Source organism: Mastigoproctus giganteus, chromosome 11, assembly GCF_048544385.1.
Source record: "Mastigoproctus giganteus isolate SK-2022 chromosome 11, ASM4854438v1, whole genome shotgun sequence".
In the NCBI taxonomy this organism is placed as follows: domain Eukaryota; kingdom Metazoa; phylum Arthropoda; class Arachnida; order Uropygi; family Thelyphonidae; genus Mastigoproctus; species Mastigoproctus giganteus.
Window position 1 is genome coordinate 36,549,295 of NC_143585.1, and position 23,746 is coordinate 36,573,040.

The 23,746-nt window shown below is 38.6% G+C and overlaps 1 protein-coding gene across 3 annotated transcripts in view; it reads right to left on the minus strand.

Annotated features, from left to right (window-relative positions):
* Window positions 1-1,716, minus strand: part of LOC150077908 (fibroblast growth factor receptor-like 1) — a 109,851-nt gene extending 108,135 nt beyond the window's left edge. For all 3 annotated transcript variants that reach the window (XM_090384719.1, XM_090384718.1, XM_090384717.1), the window contains exon 1: window positions 1,485-1,716. The gene's annotated coding sequence lies outside the window, so the exon portion shown is untranslated. The remainder of the gene's footprint in view (window positions 1-1,484) is intronic.
* Window positions 1,717-23,746: the final 22,030 nt, after the last annotated feature.

Genomic DNA, 23,746 nt, shown 5'->3' on the forward strand with positions numbered 1-23,746 from the left:
TTTCGATAAGGGAGTCCACTGCTAAGATAGTCCAATAAATTGAACTTAATTAACTCTGAGCTGCATCAGAGTTTTTGGGTGAAAAAGAAACAGACTGATGTTCAGATTTAAGAAAACAATGAAAGGGTTGGCTTATTGGAAATGAATCCATAAGGTTCGAATAGTAAACGATTTTTCCAATTGCGAAGATAATTGCAATTGTTTTCATGGTTTTCTTTGCGAGATATCACGTAATTGGAGATTATAGCTGTAGTTTCTCAAGGATCACTGTCTGTTGTCGTTGTTATTGGGTTTTAGGAGCATCGGCAACTAAGGTAATGTTACTGCGCATACATTGTTGTATGTTCTGAAATCAATTTTTTGTTTGATATATGAGAAACTATGCTACCCTCGCCTGAGACCGACTAACTCGGCCACGTTGCGAAAAAGACTCAAAAATTCCTCCGGTCGTCGAGGGGATTCGAATTAAGGTCTTTCCTACCTGGTGTAAGAAGGACGGCTATCCTACCAACTGTGCTACCCGCGAGGGCCAAGATGGTCTGTGATTGTCTACTTTGTCAAAGGAAAAAAGGTGTTTCATGGACCCATGACATTTTTTTGCAAAAAGAGATATTCTGTTCGATTTATGGTAATTGAAATCATTATTTTGGGAACAAATCTTATAAAATATCTTTAGTAATTCAACTATTCTGAGGGCTGAGGTTCTTTGGAGAGAGATAATTAAATTTAAACGTTTGGAGAATAATTATAGAAATAAATCTTTGGAGATAAATATCAGGATTAATTCGCGCGAAATTAGGATACCTGACGAAATATAATTTTATCTGGGCGTCCACCGATGTATCTTAAATTGATACTCCTAATATTTTTTATAGCAGTATATAAAAATAAGCACTTTTTATCTATTCTGCGAACAGACAATTAGGTGGTAAACATCTGCATCTAATGGATAATCGATGAAAAATACATCGATGATAATTAGTATTTATGCTTTCGAGTTTCAAATTCACTTCTTCCAAACTCAATGGAAGGAAGACCATTAAACATAGGGTGTGCTACGTTAGAGAGAGAGAGAGAGAGAGAGAGAGAGAAAGAAAGAGATCTGTAATGATAGCATCTATTTTTTATTATGATCATAAAGTCTATGGAAACCCAGCAGACAATTCCATATATGAAAACAAAAGTTAAACAAAAAAACTGTCTTTTAAATCGTATTTTCTCTCTTTCTCCCCCGTTCTCTCTATCATTGTCATCCGTGTAATTATTTTCAAATCAAGAATATCTTCAATACATTAAATGCAAAAGTATCGCTGCCAGAAGAAAAAGAGAGATTATCTTGTGAAGGAGAAGAATACCAGGTGTTCCGGGGATTTCTTTTCTTCATCTCTCACTCACAAAAAGCACCCCCCCCCACCCCAACTTCCTTAAGTACCTTAACAGCTTTTACGTGTAGTATTAAGACAATTCTTTAAACAATTTCTTACCTGAATGTTACCGAAGCAGCCAAAGATCACAACACACGTCAAACTCCAAAATAATTCCTCCTTTTGCCAAATTCCCACGGGGGTTAAAAGGGTAAAAACGAAGGAGAAAAAAACGAACGAAGGAAAAAAGTATAGGGAGAAACAAAAAAGAATGTCCACTATGTATTTCCACTTGACACTGGGGTACTTATTAGCGAGAGAAGAACGCTAAAAAGACGCTCCACCAGCTAGATTCACCAAGAAGTGAAAGGCTAGGCGTGGTAGTGTCGCTGTTATTGGTTGTGCCACGACCGCCTTCCGAGAGCGTGCTCGCGTGCGCTCCGACAACGTCATTCCTCAGGATTAGCATCCAGCTTGTAGAAGCACGAAGAGAAAGATGGCTAAATAGCCCGGCCGGCTTTTAGTAATCAATAACCTCGAAGATTAAGTCTCCTCTTTCATTTCTTTTAATTTACCATAACAGGTGAGGAAAATCAAAGTTTCCCCGGAACGCCCGAACCTTTTTTTTTTCTTTTGGCAAATATTTGTTTTGTATCCACGCTAGGTGCGGCTCTCCTTTATATTGGACAGGAGAATGACATATGTTCGCGCTGGAGATTAAAAGAAGGTCATACTAGTCGATAAAACCACGAGGAATTAACTGATTATTAAAATAATTTATCCCAAGGGCACTAGGAGAAGTTTCCCCCGGATGTTATTCCTCACAAACGGAAATTGATTATTGATTTTGATGTATATATAGCAGTCGGCTCATCATCGTGTTTTTTGTACCTCCTGTAGGAGAATCTGCAAAACACAATTGGAAAATATTCAACAGATATATGCCCCTGTGAAGGCGCATGTCCTGTATAGCACATAAGCATTGCAGGGAAGCATCGGTTATATTTTTAAGTGACGTATTAAGGATGTTGCTTTCTATTTATGTAAAAATTTGCATAATTTGCATAAAATTTGCATAAATGCAATTTAGGTCTTCTTTTCTTTAATAAATGACTATTTATTCGGATTAATGTTAAGGTTGTTAGTTAATGGGAAGATGAAAAATATTGAGACCAATCTTTAACTTGTTGGATAGGCTTTGTGTTCTTGCGCTTAAAGGATGATAGAGAGAAAGAGAGAGAGAGCGAGCTTCATTCTTTTGTCATCTCCTTCTGAAATCCTGTCAGTTTCAATCATATTTAGTGGAGGATAGAGCGAATGGTAAAACAAATCGTTTCACGCGTTGCTGAGCTGCTTGATGGAGTAATCTTTGAGGATATTGCGAGGAAAGGATGGATACATCTTGCGCAGACAGTCTTTTTGAGCAGGAAAACAATATTGCAAGCAGATGAGCATGGCAGATCATTATGATGCATGTTATGAGAATGCGCGTGCGCATGAGGAACGCGGACTTATGATGTCATAAATAGGCGTAAAATTCTGTTTCGTCCAAATTGATACGCGGTAGGTTATTATCGGTTATTCAAGCCTGTTTGGGAGGAATCGTGATGGGATTGAAGTTAATAAATGAAGCAAATTGCACTTGAAGATCTATTTATCTATCTAAACCCCCCCCCCACTGATGAAAAATTCTTTATTATCCTCATCTCATCCCATCCTCATCTTCTGTATTACTTCTTGATCCTTCGTGTACCACACTCTTCGTCCATACTTTCTAATCCTTAATGTATCATAGTCTCGTCCATCTTACTTTGTGATCCTTAAGGTATCATACACTTCGTCCATCTTACTTTCTCATCCTTAAAGTGTATCATAGTCTTCGTCCATCTTACTTTCTGATCGTTCACGTCTTAAAATCTTTCTACTTATTGATAACTGCAATTTAAGCTTGATCATATTCCTTCATTTTAAATTCCAGATATTTCATTTCTCATCCTCTTTCATCTCTCATTTCAAATCCCATAAGCAATTCTTTATTATCCTCGTCTCATCTCATCCTCTTCCTCTAATTACTTCCTGATCCTTCATGTATCATACACTTCGTCCATCTTACTTTCTCATCCTTAATGTATCATGATCTTCGTCCATCTTACTTTCTCATCCTTAATGTATCATGATCTTCGTCCATCTTACTTTCTAATCCTTCACGTCTTAAAATCTTTCTACTTATTGATACCTGCTAATTTAAGTTTGATCATATTCCTTCATTTTAAATTCCTGATCTTTCATGTCACATCCTCTTTGATTTTGCCCATTTCAAATCCATCAGGAATTCCTTATTATCCTCATCTTATCCATCCTCTTCCTCCATTACTTCCTGATCTTTAGTGTATCATGCTTTTCGTCCATCTTACATTCTGATCCTTCACGTCTTATAATCTTTCTTCTTATTAATGCCTACTAATTTACGTTAGATCATATTCCTCCATTTTAAATTCCTGATCTTTCAAGTCACATCCTCTTTCAACAGTCTCATTTAAAACCCATCAACAATTCTTAATTATCCTCATCTCATATCATCCACTTCCTCCAATTACTTCCTGATCATGTATCGTTTTCTTCGTCCATCTTACTTTCTGATCCTTCGCGTCTTAATATCTTTCTACTTATTGACACTTGCTAATTTAAGTTTGATCATAATCCTCCCTTTTAAATTCCTGATATTTCATAACGCATCCTCTTTCATCTCTCTCTCTATCATTTCAAATCCATCAGGAATTCCTTATTATCCTCATCTTATATCATCCTCTTCCTCCAATTACTTCCTGATCCTTCATGTATCGTATCCTTCGTCCATATTATTTTCTGATCCTTCATGTATCATGCTCTTCATCCATCTTATTTTGTGATCCTTAATGTATCACACTCCTCGTCCATCTTACTTTCTGATCCTTCGTGTATCATGCTCCTCATCCATCTTATTTTGTGATCCTTAATGTATCACACTCCTCGTCCATCTTACTTTCTGATCCTTCGCGTCTTATAATCTTTATTCTTTTTAATATCTGCTAATATAAGCTTGATCATTTTCCTTCATTTTGAATTTCTGATCTTTTATGGCGCATCCTCTTTGATCTCTCTCATTTCAAATCCCATCAGCAATTCTTTATTATCCTCAACTCATCTCATCTCATCCTGTTCCTCCGATTACTTACTGATCATGTATCATATTCTATGTCCATCTTACTTTCTGATCCTTAGTGTATCATGCTTTTCGTCCATCTTACATTCTGATCCTTCACGTCTTAATCTTTCTTCGTATTAATACCTGCTAATTTAAGTTCGATCATATTCCTCCTTTTTAAATTCCTGATCTTTCATGATGCATCCTCTTTCATCTCACTCTCATTTCAAATCCCATCAGCAACTGGAGAAATATTTTACAGTCTTTCACTCGGGGTTGTGAGCCAATCTCAGTCACAGGTTTAGGGTTCTTCCCCTTGAGAAGAACTCCGTGTATATTCCCCCCCCCCCAAATATGCAAATCAACCTCTGGACACGTTCTCGTCTGTAGGAGAACGTGTCCAGGAGATGATTAAATATCTTCCGGATTTAAATTCTCCTTTGGGTGAATTGCAAATTCGAATTTTATCCTGGAAGTTCATCACCAGCATTTGACCACCCCATTTAGAGACTATGTTAGATCACTCCCTCTAGTGGCAGTTTTCTTTATTAATGACTCCTACTGTTCTTAAATTAGGGATTCTCTTGCAGGAGCCGTTGGGAGTATTGAATGAAAAGGAGAAATGCCAAAGTCAACGTCACCACAGGTCAAGAAGCAAGTTTTATGGTCAATGATTCCTGAAGTATTGAGCAATTTCTTAGAGGATTGTCGAAAGTTGACCTTGGCGAAATTGGCTTACTCCTACAGTCGGCGGCGTGACACTGCGTAAAATCCTACGGCACGAGGGGCAAAGGCGTCGTTATGGCAACGGTTGCACATCGCACCTGTTTGTTCGTCGCGTTCATTACTTGCCGTCATGAGTTCGTATTTAGAGGTGACCCCAAGTGGGAGGTCACTGGATATCGTAGGGTAAATATTTGTCTGCCGAGGTCTTATTCCCTTAGGGTTGTTGGAAGGTCGAAATCGGGGGGGAAGGCAGATTCCAATCTCTCTCTCTCTTTGATTGTTTAGGGGTCAACTAATAAAGTGTTTTATTACACGCGCATATCGAACATATGACGGCGGAAAATTAAAAACGGGGGGGGGACATTTTCGGGAAAGTGTTCTCCCCTACGTTCCCCCCTTTCCCTGTCATCTCAAGGAATACTTGCGAACAAAAAAAGAATATTAGAAATACATTTTATTGTATTTTGTGACGTTAATATTCAACCTGGCGTTAATTTCGAGTGCGTGTTTGTGGCTTCGTGCTAGCTCGAACGTGCGGATTGCTCTCGCTGCACGCTGTGCACCGGGTTAAGGCAGGCCGTAGTGATTTTTTGGATGCTTCTTGTCTCTCGTGCACCTTTTCTGTATTGTAACGGATAGTTTGGGGTAGATGATAAAGACTTCGGAGAAATGATAAAGGGTTTAGGGAGGGGATAAATACGAGGGGTGAATTTGAGTGGGGCCTCGTTTGGCCGTACCTGCTATTCACAATACTTTCTTCCGCATACTTATACAAAAAACGATCATAGAGGAATGATTCTTAGCAGGTAATCGTCTGCAATCTTCACTTCTTTAGAAATCATTCTGTCTTTTTGTCTCTCTCTCTCTCCTTCTCTCTTACTCTTTGATTCACTCTGTCTTTTTTCTTTTTCATTCATCTTCACCCTTTCTCATTCCCTTCCCCACTCTCCCGCTCTGTTTCTCATTCCACTTTCTTCCTCTTTCTCTTTCCTTTTTCCTTATTCTTTCTTTCTCTCTTCGTTTCTTCTTTCTTTCTCTCTTCGTTTCTCTCTCTCTCTCTCTCTTACTTTTCCAGTCTGTCTGCTTCTCTTTCTGTCTTCTCTTTGTTCTTCTTTCATTCGCTATGTTTCTTTCTTTCTTTCTTTTTTTCTCTCTCACCCCTTTCTTTCTTTCCTTCTCTCTCTGCCTTTCTCCCACATTTTGTTTCTCTTTCGTACGATCCGTTTATTTCTTTCGTTTTCCTATTCCCTTTTTCCCCCTCCTTTTCTTTCCCCACTCTTTCTTTCTCTCCCCTTTCTTTCGATTTTCGCTGCTTCTTTCTATCTCTTTCTTCCTTTCATCAATTTCTGTTTTTTTTCACTCTCTTCCCTCTTTTTTTCTCTTTCATTCCTTATATTTGTCTCTATCTCTATTTCTCCCTCTTTTCTCCTCTCTTTATCGCTCTCTCTTTTCTTTCACTATTTTTCTCAGCTTTTTCCTTCTCTCTTTCCAACTCACTCTATCTCTGTCTATTTTCTCTCTCTCTCTCTCTCTCTCTCTCTCTCTCTCTCTCTTTTATTCCTTCCCTTTATTTTCTTCCTCTCTTTGTCTTTCACCATTCTTTCTCTTTCATTCACTGTTTTCATTAATTTATTCATTCTATCTCTCTGTTTCTTACTCTATGTTTCGCTCTCCCCCGCTCTCTTTATCTCTTTATCATTATTTCAATCTGTTTCTTTCTCTCTCTCTCTTTACCCCATTCCTTACTTTTCCTCCTCTATCTTTATTGTTTTCCTTTATTTTGTCTCTGTTGCTCTTTCTTTCTTTGTTCCTCCTTCATTCTTTCTGCCTCTTTTTCAACCTCGCTCTATTTCTCCCATTGTCTCTCTCTCTCTCTCTCTCTCTCTCTCTCTCTCTCTCTCTCTCTCTCTCTCTCTCTCTCTCCTCTTTTTTATTCTCTCCCTTTCTTTTCTTTCTCTCTTTGTCACTTACCATTCTTTCTCTTTCTTCACTGTTATTATTATTTCTTCATTCTTTCTCTCTCTCTGTGTCTCTTTTTCATCGTCTTCCTATCTATCTGTCATTATCATTTTCATTCTCTCTCTCTCTCTCTACCGCATTCCCCCATCCTTCCCTCTCTCTCTGTTTTTTTTTTTTTTTCCTTTTGTCTCTCTCCCTTTTTCTTCGATCTTCCTTCTCGTCCTCTCTCTTTCTCTCTTTTCAAGCGTATATTGAACGAGACATTTTGTTGCAAACCAAAGATACGACATGAAACCATTAAGAGAGAGAGAGAGAGAGAGAGAAAGAGAGAGAGAGACTGGATTAGTAGATTAAAACCTTTGGATAAAAAGACATTATTAAGAGATCAAGGAGGATTATCTCTTTCTTTTAATTCAACGTTCTGGACTGAGTTAAAAACAAAACGCCTTAAATGTAACAGAGAGAGAGAGAGAGAGAGAGAGAGAGAGAGAGAGAGAGAGAGAGAGAGAGAGAATAAACCCGGGCTAATATTCCTGTCATATCAACTGATTAATTGTCCCGACAAAACCCGAGTGCGTTTGCATGTTTCTGATCGTGCAGCGATACGAGTAATGGAGCGAGTGAGCACGAAATAATAGCGAAGAAGGAAATCTCAAAATGTTTATCGAAACGTTGCCGGCTTTTCGCAGTTTTGTAAATTCTTGTGTAACGATTCTCGATGGGAGAACAAAATGCCACGGAGGATGGAGAGAACGAACGAGACCACGAACATCGCGACTGCCCACGAGCGTTAATTACGACAACAGCCACAGAAGGTGCCCCCCCAACCCCGCATTCTTGAACCCTTTCTCGAGTCGTTGCCCGAGGAGGCTCCGAAGAGAAGAATTCCAAGCCGATTACTGCCCGTAATTAGTGGCGAATTCTGCTCGCCGTTTGTGCGGCGATCCACTTTCAAACCGTCGCAAAACGGCAGCGGAAGGGTTGTCGGAATAAAAGGAGCGTCTAATTCTGATGACGCCAATTGCGACTTCTTATTATGTCGCGAGCGAGTCGTGTGCCAATGGACGCGCCGAACACGCGTCACGCAAACCGCGCATTAAAAGGGCAGGTATTGATCACGTGACTGCCGACTTCGGGATCGATGGAACGACCCTTTCGAACTGCACGACAGCGGGTGTGGACAGATTGCGGTGAATGCAGAATGATAAAACATCGCACACATTCGTATATGTACACTGCCCTGCAGAATAATATGAACCGCGAGACAATTTTAAATAAATATCATCTGTATTGCGAAGCGCAAAAGTACACGCAGGTACCCATACTTTGCCCTAAGCCAGGGGATTTGCTAGCAGCACTTTCGTAATGCACTTTACTTATTATTTTTTTTAAATTTTCATAATAATTGAAATATAACACGCCTACAACTACGTTTGAAAAGTCACGCTTTCACGGATGGGGGTAGCTCTTGTTTTTCACTGAAACAAGTGGCTTCTCTTAATGGAAATGTTCTTATATTTTTGGCCAGTGTATGTAGTTCTTTTAACAGAACTGAAGCTGTCTAACAAAATAACTTCCCAAGAACTGTTCCATAGCTTGTATATCCGTTTCTATAGCTACCAAGTTAACAATGTTGCTAGTACGCTGTGCAATAAATCTATAACGCGGTATAAGTGAGGAGGAGTGGACTACGAAATGCGTCTTCTGCACTTTTCAGTTCGTACATAACAATCGATACAAAACGGCGTTTATTTCTGTGTTCGTCTGCTTTACAGTACCGTTACGGAAACAAAAGACTGCATTGATAAGTTAGAAACAGTTAGCAACATTTTTGGTACGGTTGTGTACCAACGTTTTCCGGTACGTTTGTGGTACACCGATGAACGTAGATAAAAAAGAAACATTGCTCACTGCACGTTCTTTAATACTCTAGTATTTCAGGAACTGTAACTCATTAAATTAAACAATAGTATTGTACTGGCAACGCTTTCGTAATGCACTTTGCTTACTTCTTTTTTGATTTTCATAATAATTGAAAGATAACGTTTTAAACATTTCTGTGATTAATTAAGCGAATCCATTCATTATTTATGTATTTAGTAAACTGATAACAAAAAAAGCAAAGACGTTAAAGCGCGCAGTTAGAAAATTTCATTTCTGCGCATCCGCTATATTGCTGATTCATTCCTTCAATCAGCGCACGGCCAAAAATATAATACCCAGCGCTTCAGCTACAATGTACCCTGTATGAATAAAATGTCACGACAATCTATTCACTAGGTGTCGAGTTATTACATGCAGCCGGACAGACGGACATGGTGATTTTTTTTTTTATTTTAAGCCTTTTTAAAGATTTTTTTTTAAATCTCCTCAGAATAAAATAAAAGTGAGAAGGTGTAAACGGAAGTCTGGGAAGCATTGATAAATTAAACGCATTATTTAGCCGGATGCGCTGTCTGTGTTACAGGTTTTTGCTTCTCTAATGAATGGAAGATAAAAGAAAGAAGAAGAAAACCCCCTAGAAAATCGATAATTTCGAGTTCTGGTGAACCGTATCACTCGGAAACGTTTTAATCACCGTCTACGATGCACCTCCGCTCCACTCTCTCACTCCTTCGGTCTCTCTTTTTTTCTTTTTTTTTCTTTCTTTCTTTTTTTTTATACAGTCGTTAGCAACTTTTTCCTTACCTCGACTTCAGCAGTCTCGCGTGTAACGAGGTGGCAAAAACAAAGGAGATAATGATTTTCTGAAATCACAGACGAGAAGTAACGATTCGTCTTAAACAGACGAACCGATGTTTCGTATTTAAATGAGCGACGCCGAAGATCGTTTCTTCGGAAGTCGGCAGAAATCGACATTAATTATTTATTTATTCGGGGGTTATTTAAAACACGTCGTAATGAACTGTACGGATGCGAGTGTACCGATGTAATAAATGATACGCGAACATCAAAAGGGAGGTAGATAGATAGAGAGAGAGAGAGAGAGATGTACACTGCTCCACCAAATATTAGGAAGCACAGTTTGTGTCCTTATACGTCACAGTTATACATGTAGCTTTTCAATAATCGTTTACGTCCATATATGTCACCATTACGCAGATTTTAAACAATCGTTTACGTCCATATATGTCACCTTTATGAATGCAAATTTTCAAGAATCGTTTTTTTTCCATATATGTCACAGTTATGCATGCAGATTTTCAATAATCATCTACGTTCATACGTTACAGTTACCCATGGAGATTTTCAATAATCGTTTACGTCCATATATGTCACAGTTACCCATGCAACTTGGACAGCACATTTTGTCCCGCTTTATCGAAATTACACACATTTTTTTTTTATTTGTTCTGTTAATTTAGTCGAGCAGGGTAGTAATAATTCATGATTTATATATTTAGTAAACTGATAACAAAAATAAACGACTTTTATGCGCGAACTGAGAAAATTTCATTTCTGCGCATCCGCTATATTGCTAATTCATTGCTCTAATCAGCCAAAAACATAATATCCAGTTGCACATATCCGATGCACATTTTTAATGATCGTTTACGTCCATATATGTCACACTTTAAAACGTGGCTATAGCCTAATTCCTGGATGTCCGTGCGACTGTTCGCATTATTTATGACCTTTGACCGTCTTTCTTTAAAGCGTTCCATTAATAACTTGAGACGCGATACCCGAAAATAAAGAGTGGTTTGGAGAAATAAGACGTTTGATTCATTGCAGTATTGTTTGCACAGCGACAGAAGACCAAGTAATTAACTTTCCAATTAGATGTTCGTCAGATGATGCCCCTGGAGGGTTCACTATGACACAACTTCCACGCTGTATAAACAACATTTGAGACACTTGTAGCGAACCGGTCATCGATCAAAATCCTTGGCAAAGAGGAGCTAATTGAGTCTTCGGGGCTGGCAATGTCCATTTACTTTTCCGCTTTATTCCCGGAAGTGCACAATGCAAATTAACCTTTGTACTTCGAAACAGTCTTCGCTCTATTAAATCCTATATTTAAGCTGTATTTCTTTTAAAAGCAAACTTTGCTTCGGGGAAATATCAGAGTGGCGCCACCTGGCGAGCGAACAATATTATTTTCGCAAAAAAAAAAAAAAAACTCAAAAGGCGATAAAACACGACCGAGGTACACTACACTTCCACACAGGCGACAGAAACACTTGCAGACGAATCCAGCAGCGAAAATGGAGTGAGTGCTGCCGTCTACCGGGAAAAATTATAAATTTTTGGAACTCGTGTCTCTTTGTTTGCGTCACGGTTGCCATGGAAACCGTTTAGGATCCTGGTATCGAAACGTATTTTCTTTCATCCTCTTCGTCTGAGATCAATCAACCTGATTACGTCCCCCCCGCTTTCCCACCTTACACATCCGCGACCAATTGTCGTTTTGTCGAACTTAGAATGAAATTACTGTTTTGCGGAAAACGGAAGCGATTGTTTATTTGCGTTCACGGGCGACTGCCCTCAAAGAAAACGTTTGCGTCTCAGCACGGAGTTCGGAAAGGTTGACACAATCCGCCGTTATTAGCGATGCCGAAATTACTCGTCGGCGGCCTCGTCTTCAAAGGAAATGTTTATTAGCCGAAGAGAACTTTCGGTTTTAATCGGCTGCGATGAAGAGGGATGGACGCCATCGGAAGTGTTTCATCCGCGATGGAACCGAAGGCGGTGATGGTGAGACGCGGGAAGTTACGTCATTTTATTATCTTTCGTGGATTCTATTTATAGAGCCGCGCAATTAGTCAGCGACAGTTCAAACACGGCGACATTTATGGCCGATCTTAAATTTTTCTAATTCTGCGCAACAGACGAAAGAGCAACTTCGGGAGAAGAAGTGGAGGCTCCACTAGATGGGGATGCAGGAGCAGAAGATGACCAACACCAGAGGGAAATCTCATCATAGCGTTTGAGGTGCATCATTGCTCTGTGTATTTTGTCGGTAAACTGCGTGTGTTCTCAGGTCGATTTGAACGAAAAACCAGAGTTTCCGGGAGGAAAAACCACGCAACCCTCTCCTCAGACCGACTAACTCAGCCACGTCGTGAAAAAGACCCATAAAAATTCCTCACGTCATCGACGGGACTCGAACTGAGGTCTTTTCCACCCGGTGGGGGAGGACGAAGATTCTACCAACTGTGCTAAGGGAAGAGACAAAGAGAGAAAAACACAGAAAGAGACAGAAAAATGCACAAAGAAAGAAAAAAAAGGACATAGAAAGCGAGGAAAAGAAAGAAAGAAAGAAAGAAAGAAAGAAAGAGGGAGACAACAAAGAAAGAAAGATAGAGGAAGATAGAGAGGGAGGGAACGAAAGAAAGAAGGAGATTAAGAGGGAGACAAGAAAGACAGAGGAAGATAGAGAGGGAGGGGAAGAAACAAACAGACAGACAGAGAAAGGAAAAAAGAACAGACAGAGCGAGGGACAACGAAAAATTGTCTCTCGCATTCCATTTTCTCTTTCTGTCCGAGAAACAGAAAGAGAAAATGGAAAAGAAAAGAAGAAAAAAGAGAGAGAAGAAATAAAGAAAGACAAGAGGCAGAGTGAAAAGAAAGAAAGAAAGAAAGAAAGACAGAGAGAGGAAAGGAAGAAAGAAAGACGAAGAGGGAAAGGGAAAAAGAAAGACAGAGAGAGAAGAAGAGGAATGGTAAGAAGAAAAACAGAGAAAAGAAATAAAGAAAAGCAGAGACACAGAGGGAAAAGAAAGAAAGACGAAAAGAGGAGGGAAAAAAGAAAGACAGAGGGGGGAAAGAAAAGAGACAGAGAGATAGAGTGAAAAGGCATAAAGAAAGAAACAGAGTAGAAAGAAAGCCAGAGAGAGAGAGGAGAAAAGAGAGAAAGGCAGAGAAGGAGGGGGTTGAGGGGGAAAAGACAGGCAGATAGAGAGAGAAAACAAAGAAAAGAAAGAGAGAGAGAGAGAGAGAGAGAGAGAGAGAGCTAGAGACAAAGATAGACAAAGAGGGAAAAGAAAAAAGACAGGGGAGAGCGGGGAGAAAAGAGAGAAGAGAACGAAAAAGAAAGAAAGAAATGAAGGAGAGAGAAAAAATGAGAGAAAAAGAAAAACGGAGAAAGAGTGTGAGAAACATAGAGGAGAGGGAGAATGAAGACAAAAAAGACAGAGAAAGAGAGAGAGAGAGAGAATGTTCATTTAAATGTTTGTCATATTTTTTCTATAAATTTAAAAAGTATTCGCAACGCTTCCAGTTCGCTGTGTGCTCGTATAATGCACCTTTTGATGAAATATGTACAGTGTTCCTAGAAAAAATTTTCCCTCTCTTCCTCCTCCTCCCATTAGCATTCGCAATCCGAAAGAGGAGAAGGAGAATGAAGTATTTTTGACTTTTCCTCATCTGATCTCTTTTAATAGTTCGACTGAGTTGTGTAATTCAAAAAAAAACAAAAAAAAAAACAACGCAATTCGTTGAATGAATCGAACCCCCCCATGTTGACATAAGACACGTTTCATCATGTTGTGACAGCCACTGTTGAAACTGTTCTTCTGCGTCCACACGGGAATCCTCCACCTTCCTCACCCATCCGTTACTGCAATAATTACCCCATTTCTCCGAAGTAAAAAGTCCATTGATGTAGTGGAAGGGCCGGACACAGACATGTCACACTGCTGCGACAGACCTAAAATACAGCGGAAATGTTGATTATGACACCCGATGATTGATGTCTCACACCAGCAACACCGCCCAATGCTCAACACGAGTCCTCTTTTCATTCGCGATAATTAGCTCTTCCTTCTCTCAAACAATTCTCCAACCATTCTTTAATCGCTCAAAAAGAAAGAAGAAACGATTTGAAAGAATTCTTGGGACTCAGAAACGCTGCAATCAGACTAGAAAAAACCTCAAAGATGCTCAGCTGATGAAGCTCATAAACTTTAGCATCCTTAACAACCAGTATCCATTTGTTGCCTAGGAAACCGGAGTGAAAATACTACCAGCATCTTCTTATCGAACTTCGAGACCTCCACGAGATGGTAAGATCTCAGCGAGCAACGTTACGCGCGATTAAATTGTCAGGGATGACAGATGAAGAAAAAAAATAAAACGGCCATCGAAGGAATCCCTCTCATTGTCGGTTAGGGCCGGAACATCTTAAAAGAGACGCGAGTGTTCGGGGATGTGTGTCGACAGCAGGAGGAAAAGATTACGACCACCGAAGGTATTGATACATGATACACGAAGATGATCAATCAGATAACTGTGAATGTTTCCCACGGCGCAGGTTTCGAGGGCGTAATCCCCCAGAATTACTTTCTGGTGTAAATAAATGATTGTCAATTCGTGTACCATGACTAAATGGAGCCACTTAGTAAAATGATCTCCATATACACTCCCCACCTAAAAGTTTAGAAACACGTTTCTTTTTTCTTAATTTTCAAAGATTTTAGCGTGGATAGTAGGGTTTTTTCTCCCGGAAACTCAGGTTTTTCATCCAGCAAACAGAAAATCGACCACAAAATCTTGTCTAAAGACAATATCAATTCAGCAGGATTTATTTTACCACTTAAACAGAAACATAATTGGTCACTAAAGATGGAACGACACCATCCTCTTCTCCAACAGCTTCCTGAACCACTGAAGACGCTGACGACGATGGTATGGTGACAGAGGCAGACGAGGCAATGGATGGCGAGAATCTCGCTTTCCTCTGAGAAAACAGCGAGGTGTGGGGTTCGCCCCAACAAAGACGCAGACTGGAATGACGTTACGATGTTGGATTGTGACAAAATTGTTTCCTATCGCGAATCGCCTGATCCATCAGTCCTCCAGTTCCACCCAGAGCCCTGGTGGCGTATCCAAGTTAAAGGTTAACTGCAGCCATTATTAATAAATCCACTGCAGGGTGGAAACCTCCTCAACGATTCATGTTGAGGAAGCTTCCGTATTATGTGTCGTCTAATATTTTGGTCAGTACGTGTATAAAAGTTAATTCTTGCTACTTTTCGCTTTCTTTCTTTATCTTTTCATGAATATATATGTATGGCCCTTTTTTCACGGTGATTTGCCTTTGCTGACTGGTAACGAGAGTACATTTTTATTTCAACCTTTCAAGCCACTATTTAGAGTGTGTTGTTGGGGGGGTTAAAAGGGGGGAATGGTTAGAGAGCACATACAAGAATCTCTCTTAAATTCCTTAAATCTTTTTGGAGGTTCTTTGGAAGAGAGAGAGAGATCGGGAAAGGCGCCACAACAAATTGAAACCCCTCGCAGAGACGTGTGCGGGGGGAGGAGGGGGAGGAGGAGGGGAGGGGTGTATTTGCAAACCTTCTTATTGGTCTTTCATGCTTCATACTTGCTGTTTGAAATCGTAAGAGGATTGTGAACGTAGAAAGCAGGGGAAGGATTTTCGTCTTGTTTTCTCCGAGAAAAGCTGATCTTCTTCAAAGTGCAAATAAAAGGGGCGGCTCTTTGAAAAACGCTACCAAGGGGAATGTAGTTAGCGGATTAAGTTATTTTTAGTATTCAGTAACAATTTTTTTGCTGCTTTGCTACAATTACCACTAGGAACACACCGAGAGAATATTTGCACTGTTTCTCCCTCAACCCCTTTTCAATAAGGGTAGTGTGTCAGCAATTCGGGGGATTTCGTCATTAAAAACACGTACAGCTCCATAAAAGCAGGGTGAGACGCAAACAGAAACAACATTCACTTTGTGAACGACGCCAATTTTTAGAAGCGAAAATTACACAATATTTGCTTTGTGCACGGTGACTTTATCAATCGGCCATTAATTTCAATTTCCTCCTCGTCTCTTCTTTTCTTCGCTTAAGGCAACAAAAGGTTATCAGGGGATCGCTATATAGATAAGATATTTTCATTTTATTTAATTGCAAGTAAGAGAGTCTTTATGATGGTGGATCAGACGACAAGACACTTAAAATACACTGATGTGCAAAAATTAGGGAAGTTAGTTTTAGAAAGTCCAGTCGCCATTAATAAATTTCCTTAAAGATAGAGACTGATTTCCTTAACTTTTTTCACATAAGTGTAGTAAAAAGTTGCCTTTTTTTATTTTTTACAGACAATGAAACTTAGAAGAATAAATTATAATATCATAAATTGGCTGACAATAGAATGCAATAGTAGAGGTTAAGACATATGGCGAAAAACAAAAAAGTAAATGTTTGGGAAACGTAGCCAAAAAGACAGAATGGAAATTTTTGATAGTACGAAAGGCGTTACAAAGTTTCGGTAGTAAAAAAGTCAATCACATTAATGCGAACACGAACCCCCATTTGATTCTCTGTATAAAGATTAAACGTGCGCCACCGTGTGGCTCAATAGCGCGCTCAATTCTCATTGCAACTGAGACGCGCCTCAGAATCTGAACAACTTTTGTGTACACAGCCATGTTTACTCAGACGTCCGTAATATCGGTTTTTTTATGTGGAAAAACTCATTCAAAGCAGAGAGAAAGAAAAAAAAAAAAAAAAAAAAGAAAAAAGGAAACCCTAAGACATTAAACGCACCTTTGAAGAAAAGCGAGGAATTTCTTTCTCCTCTCATTGGTCCTTCTATCGATCTACACGCTGGAGATAAAATAAAAAACAAAAAAATATATATTTACTTTTAGAAGAATATTCTAATAATTTGGTAGGGCAGTGTAGTATTATTTCTATCATACAGTATATAGAATGCTTCCTTAATATTACCAACCAATCATATTCATTTATACAATGTCCCGTTGCTAGGGCAACTGTTACGTCACTTAAAGAATGAAACCTACTGAAATTAATTTCTCTTTACGTGTTTTTAGACTTTGTTTACAGATTGCATTTGGAGATTATTTTTATGTAAATAAAAATAAATAAATACTGTTTATCAATCTTTATTTTTTCTTTTTTTTTTGGTACATGGTAAAACGAAATTATACCCGATATCAAACCTTTGATTACCCTATCAATCAAGAATTTTTTATTTATTTTTTTTTGTTTTTTTCCCTTCCTGAGACCAAACAAAGGCGGTTGCCATGACTACAGAACTATCGATATTTGTTGACTATAAACCAGCGTGTCACAGGTGCAAAAAATAACGTTTAATCGTCTATAAAATAAAATGGTACCTTATCGAAGCAAGAAAAATGTTGTTGGGGGGGTGGGGGGGGGGGGGGTTAAAAGCGAAATTCAGATAAATTCGGATTAGACTTTGTTATAAATATGTCCAAGCCTAAATTGGACTCTTTTTTTTTTTTTTTTTGTCGTTTTAGGAGTTAAGAGTTGTTTCGTGTAATGTCCTAACGTTTTATCGATTTTTATTTTCATTTGCGTCACTATTCTTTTTTTCTTTTAAGGTGAATTGGGAACAATGAGCTAAAGTCCCGGATGTCAGAATTAAGGAAGTAATGCTTGGACTTTTAAAAGGCAACTTTTCCCCCGGAAGAAGAGAAAAAAAAAGAAAGAAAAAAAGGGAAGAAACCGTATGTATTTCTCTTAACTTCCTAGACCTTTCTCCAATATCTTCAGGTTGAAACGAAAGAAAGTAGTTGGATTTTATTTCTCCATCGATCCAATTTAACAGATGTTCTATAGATACATAAATCGCTTCGAAAATGGTTTCACCCCAATACGAAATTTTTCTTGGTGTCCCGATACTTTTGAGAACTTAGTGTACTTTTATAATGTTGAAATGCAATTTCTTTAAAATGCTCGATTAATATTTTCAACATAAGCCAAAATAATTCCAAAATGTCGAGTTACTTAAGATCCTTGATAATATTCTTTATCTTGAGGTAGGGAGGGAACAAGAATACACTCGCAGTCAAAAAAATTAAGAACATTTTAAGTTTCATAAATTTCCTGCTAGATATTGGATAATATACACGGGGGGGGGGGTTCAAAAAAGATTTGTATTCACCCAAATTTCTTTTTTAATTTCTTAATTTCTTTTTCTGTCAAAAGGTGTGCACCTGCTCCACGATAATGCCCCTGAGCCTCACATACTGCAGTGAAGTGTGCCCACGAATGTGGGTTTGAAATATTGCTGCATCCTGCTTAATCCCCTGACCTTGCACCCTCGAATTTCTTCCTCTTTCCTGCCCCGAAGTCCTTTCTTCGTGGAAAATTAGTCCATGTTCCTAATAAAATGGCCAGGCAGTGCACATTCGTCGATTAGAACTAATATGAAACTCTAAATCTTTAGCATAAAATCATCTGCGACCATATAAACATATCACCACCATTTATATGCATTTTAGCATGATTTGCAAGGAGCTTGGTATAAAAAGATTGCAGCTTGCTGACTGTTGATAACTTAATCCTGAAAACTCTAGCTTAATATAAAACCTTAAAAACAAAAAACAAAAAACAAAATCCAGCTGCAGTAAGTACCATTTGGTCATTCTACTCGATGGAGTTATGGGTTTCTTCATTACTTCAACGAAGTCTGAGAATAGGTTGCGCTGATCGTAAAAACAGACTTCTCATTAGCTGGGTCATACGAGCGTTCGTAACAACCCCCACGTGAGGTCTCTCTCGCAAGAATTAATGCAGAGGTTGATGCAACCATCTGCAAGCGTTTATTCCATATATGAAGGCGGTTTTTATACGTACGCTATCCTTTATAGCGCGCCACGATTACCATCCCAGCGATAAATGAAAGAAAAGTGAAGAAAATAAAATTTCAAAAGTTTGGAGTTTAATAATCAAAAAACACAGCTGTTGGAGTGTTTAAAAGTAATAAATTTTACAAAAAAGTCTGAAAAGTAAAATTATTTAAAATAAAAAGTCTGTTTCATTTCGGGATAAAAGGTTGTAAATACCTCGAAGCGTGTCTTTAGTCGTAGATGGTCACTTAGTGAAGAGCATTAGATAATTTTCCTCAAATTAATCAGCGCAATTTAATTTGCCTTCTGGAGAAAAGAAACTTCACTTCTTTCTTCCCAACACTCAACCCATCCAACGTAATAGAATATTATAGCATCCAACTGTGTTTAAAATGAACGGTAGGAGATTTATATCAAATGGTACATAAACATAACATTAGAGAGTGATATTTTACTTTTAGCTTTTGAATTTATTACAACTGTGAGATAATCTAATTACAGCGCCACCTAGTAGTTATATCAGCGTCTGTTCTGAAATCATGTCTTTTAAAACTGCAATCCACTGTTGGTAAATTGGACTTTTGGTCCTCGATCTGCGTCAGTACCTTACCTTTATAAATTAGTCACGAAGAAAATCCCGGAGGTACAAACAACGCGATTTGTGTCGTCTGCATTATTTAGTGGGACGTCTGAACGCTTATTTTTCTGGCACCAATATGGCGAAAGACGCGCATAAATAGAATGTTTACTGAGAATTTAACTTGTAGTAAGTTCAACAGCAGATGGTATTGAATACTTTTGTTTATTAGTATATACACGAAACCAAATGATTTCGAAAGCAGACGAAATATGGATGATTTGCTAGAATTAATATCTTTTGGTGTTTTTAACCCACACGATTAGCTTTCGAAGGCAAAAGAAATGTACAGCATTTATTTGTGTAGTGGAATTGCTTATTGGTGTATCTTTTGGTATTCTACACTACTCAAAATAATTATAGGGTATCTGAAGATCGAATTTTTCTTTTTTAAAAATCCTAGTTTATATATTATGGAGAATTAATCAGCGCTGTGTGTGGTCCTGAAAGCTCGTCTTGCGCAATGTCTACCCACTCTCGAATGTGCACAGTTGGGAAGTCTCAGAGGGATCCGTTCAGTCTGCTAATCAAGCGTCGTCTATTTTTGTACCATTCATTCATAGTGTATTGCACCGATGAAGGTACCAGTGAGATTAGTGTTATTGTATGATGTTCTTTGATTAGGATCAAAGGAAGAGGTTGATCAAAGCGTCTGGAGGAAATTATTAGCGTTGCTCTTTCGTTCGCTCTTTCATTTTTTTTTTTTTTCTTTATTTTGCTAATATGAAGTGCGCAATTCTAACAAAGTCAATAATGTACCAATAGCAAGTTAAGGAGGGGGAGGAGAAGTGGGGGAGAGAGTGGGTATATGGAGGAGGTAGTCGAAAATTAAAAATTTAAAAAGATTGAATTAGATTCGAATTTAATCATTCTTTTAATATCTTTCTTTCTATCCTGATGTGTTGTCTGTTTTCGCTGGATGGATTTTGCGATAATTTAATTATGGTATTGGTTCTGGTATAATTATGATATGGAAATAAAAAGAAAAGAAAAGAAAGGAAAAAAGGAAAATGAAACGAATGAAGTCAATCTTGAAATGTAAAACGAAATCATTGGTTTAGAATGAACAATCATAAGACGTGTTTTCTTGACTGTAACCGCCCAAGGAGAGAAAGAAAGAAAGAACCGATTGGAAGTAGGTAACATCACCAATAAACTTGTAAGCATTCTTCGTAACCATGGCAACGATTTAACCACTGGAGAGACGCTCCTGATAAAAGAAAGAATGGACGAGTAATCTTATGGTTTCTTAGGAAATTCGATCCTTTTGAGAGAGAGACAGTTCCTCGAGATGTGCTTTACGATGAATTGCACAATATATTTCTGAACAGCCCTACTGAGAATTGTGCTTAAACAAAACAACATCAACAACAAAAAGAGTCCAAGATTTTAGACTACGTTTCGAGTCCTTTATGAAGCTATTCTTCGGACAAAAATATTCTGTGCATTCAAAAAAGATAATAAAACTGCTTACATTACGTGCTCGACATAAATATTTATGAAACCCATTGTAAATATTCACGTTTCTTAAATGTTTTAGCTGAATATTTTTTGTTTGCTGGATGAAAAACCCGAATTTGTGGGAGAAAAAACCATGCTACCCTCGCATGAGATCAACTAATTCAGCCACGTTGCGAAAAAGGCCCACAAAATTTCCTCTCGTCATCAACGGACTCAAATTCCTGTCTTTTCCACCCGGTGTGGGGGAGGACGGTGATCCTACCCGCTGTGCTACCCACGAGGGCAGAGAGAGAGAGAGAGAGAGAGAGAGAGAGAAGAGAAGAAGAAAGTGAAAAAGGAGAGATAAAGAAAGAAAAAGAGGAGAGAAAAAAGGAGAAATAAAGAAAGGAAAAGAGAGAGAAGGAGAAGAAGAAAGATGGGAAAGCAAAAAAGGAGGGATAAAGAAAGAAAAGAGAGAGAGAGAGAGAGAGAGAGAGAAGAGAAGAAAATGAAAAAGAAGAGATAAAGAGAGGAGAGGAGAGGAGAGGAGGGAAAAAAAGAAAAGAGAGAGAAGGAGAAAGAGCAAAAGAACAGAAAATGAAAAAGAAAGTGGGATAAAGATAGAAAAAGAGACAGAAGGAAAGAGGAGAAGGAGAAAAGGAGAGAAAAGTAAGAAAAAAGAGAAGGAATGAGAAAAGAGAGAGAAAGCGAGAAAGGAGAGAATGAGGAAAGAGGAGAAAGCGAAAAAGGAGAGATAAAGAAAGAAGAAAGAGAGCGAGATAGAATAAAAGAGAAGAGAAGAAGGAAGTGAAAAAGAAAGAAAGAAAGAAAGGAAAGGAAAGGAAAGGAAAGGAAAGGAAAGGAAAGAGAAGAAGAAAGAACAAAAGGACAGATAAAGAAAGAAAAATAAAGTGGGATAAAGACAGAAAGAGAAAAAGAGAGAGGAAGAAAGAAGAGAAAGAGAAAAGAGACAGGAAGAAAGAAAGAAGAGAAAGAGAAAAGAGACAGGAAGAAAGAAGAGAAAAAGAAAAGGAGAGAAAATAAAGAAGAGAAAGAGAAAAGGAGAGAAAAGAAAGAAGAAAAGAGATGGAAAGAGAAAAGTGAGAGAACGAGGAAAGAGAAGAAAGAGCATGGGGAAAGAGGAGAAAGTGAAAAAGAGAGATAAAGAAAGGGGGCGATAAAGAAAGAAAAGAGAGAGAGAGAGAGTGTGTGTGTGAAAAGAAAAGAGTAAAAAGGGAAAAAAGATAAACAGAAAGGGGAAAAGGAAAAATAAAAAAGAAAGAAAAACAGGGAAGGAGAAAAAGAAAGAGAGAGAGAGACAGAGAGAGGATAATGAGAAAGAGAAAATGGAGACTTAAAGCAGGAAAAATAGAGAAAAACAAAGAGAAAAGAGAGATGGAGAGAAAAGGAAGATAAAGAGAGGAGAGAAGCGCTAAATTTGTTACTCTAAATTTCTTAGCAGCAAATTGAAATTACTTTAAAATAAACGCTCTAAGAAAGACGTAAGGAAATTAAGTTTCCGTTTAAAGCGTGACCGAAGAAGGAAAGCTACTCTTGCAAATGAAACGTAAAAAGAAATAATCTCCAAACGATTTTGTTTGTCCGTAAACATCAGTGACATCTAGGGGCGCCTTCGCTAACTCAATCCGACGATTGTCAGCAACTTATAAACTGACGTTTCTCCTCAGATGGGTGAGGGCGCCGTTAACTTCATTTTGGCCCCATCCTACCGACCACTTATCTCCGCACCAAGCACCTGCCTGAACTCTCGGGGCCCTAACTTTATTTCCGTGTTTCCGCCGCTTGTACGCGAAATGCATATTGCGTTCTTGTGGCAGCGCAACCAGCAACCGGTGTGACAGCTGCTGCTGGAAGAAGATAAAAAGCCACAAGAGGGTGGGAGGAAGAGGAGGAGGTTGGCTTCGTGTACTTTTTCTCTTTATGGCCACGAGACGCTCTGATTTACGCACGTGCCTCTACTTCTTCATAAATTTCGCTCGTGAATACAAGGAACGGCTCATCTCTGCTTATGCTCCAATCTCGACATATTTCTTTCCCACACGCGAATTTAAACAGTGCCACCTGGCGGTTTATCCACGAAATTAAGTAAAATCATCCGCGAAGCAAAATAATTGACCCGGAGAAGACGCGAGCCACATTTTATTCAGAATAGGTAGTTCTGCAGGGGGATGCGTGGAGATGGGATTTTGCGCCAAAGCAACTAAGGCTGTGAGGCGTTAATGTATCGGGTGTGATTCACGATACACTTCATTCCCTAATTCTGTGGCTCGGTTTGCTGGATGAAAAACCGAGTTTTCGTACTTTTCATCCTGCAAAAGAAGCCAAAAATCGAATAATAGTTTATCGTGCCATCGGGTGAATTTTATTTATTGACATCGTATATTTTTATCTAATATATTTTATGATTATCAGAGTTTTAATCAGATTCCTTTGTTAATTGAGAAAAGGAATTGATGTACTTAGCTAAATAGTTGAGAAAAATTCCGCCAGGTGATAGGACCTTCGAAGAGGGTGATCTTAATTTAAAGTAGGTGCTAAGAAAAGCTCTAAGGAAACTAATTGCTGCTTTGTGCGAGGATTCACTTTCCACAGAAAACGTGACAAATCCCTCTCTCGGAGGTGATTTGTTAATCAACGTTCCATTGTAGCCTTTGATGATACAACACAATGCGTCTTCCACCTGGGTTGCGCGCAAGCTCGTGGTACATTACAGGGATTTCTCCGAAAGCCCAACTCCATAATGGAAAAGATAATAGAAGGAGATACTTTTGATTAGTTCGTGAGACTCCATCGAGAAATATTGAAGAAGAAGTCTCACGAATTGCATTGGAAAGCGAAA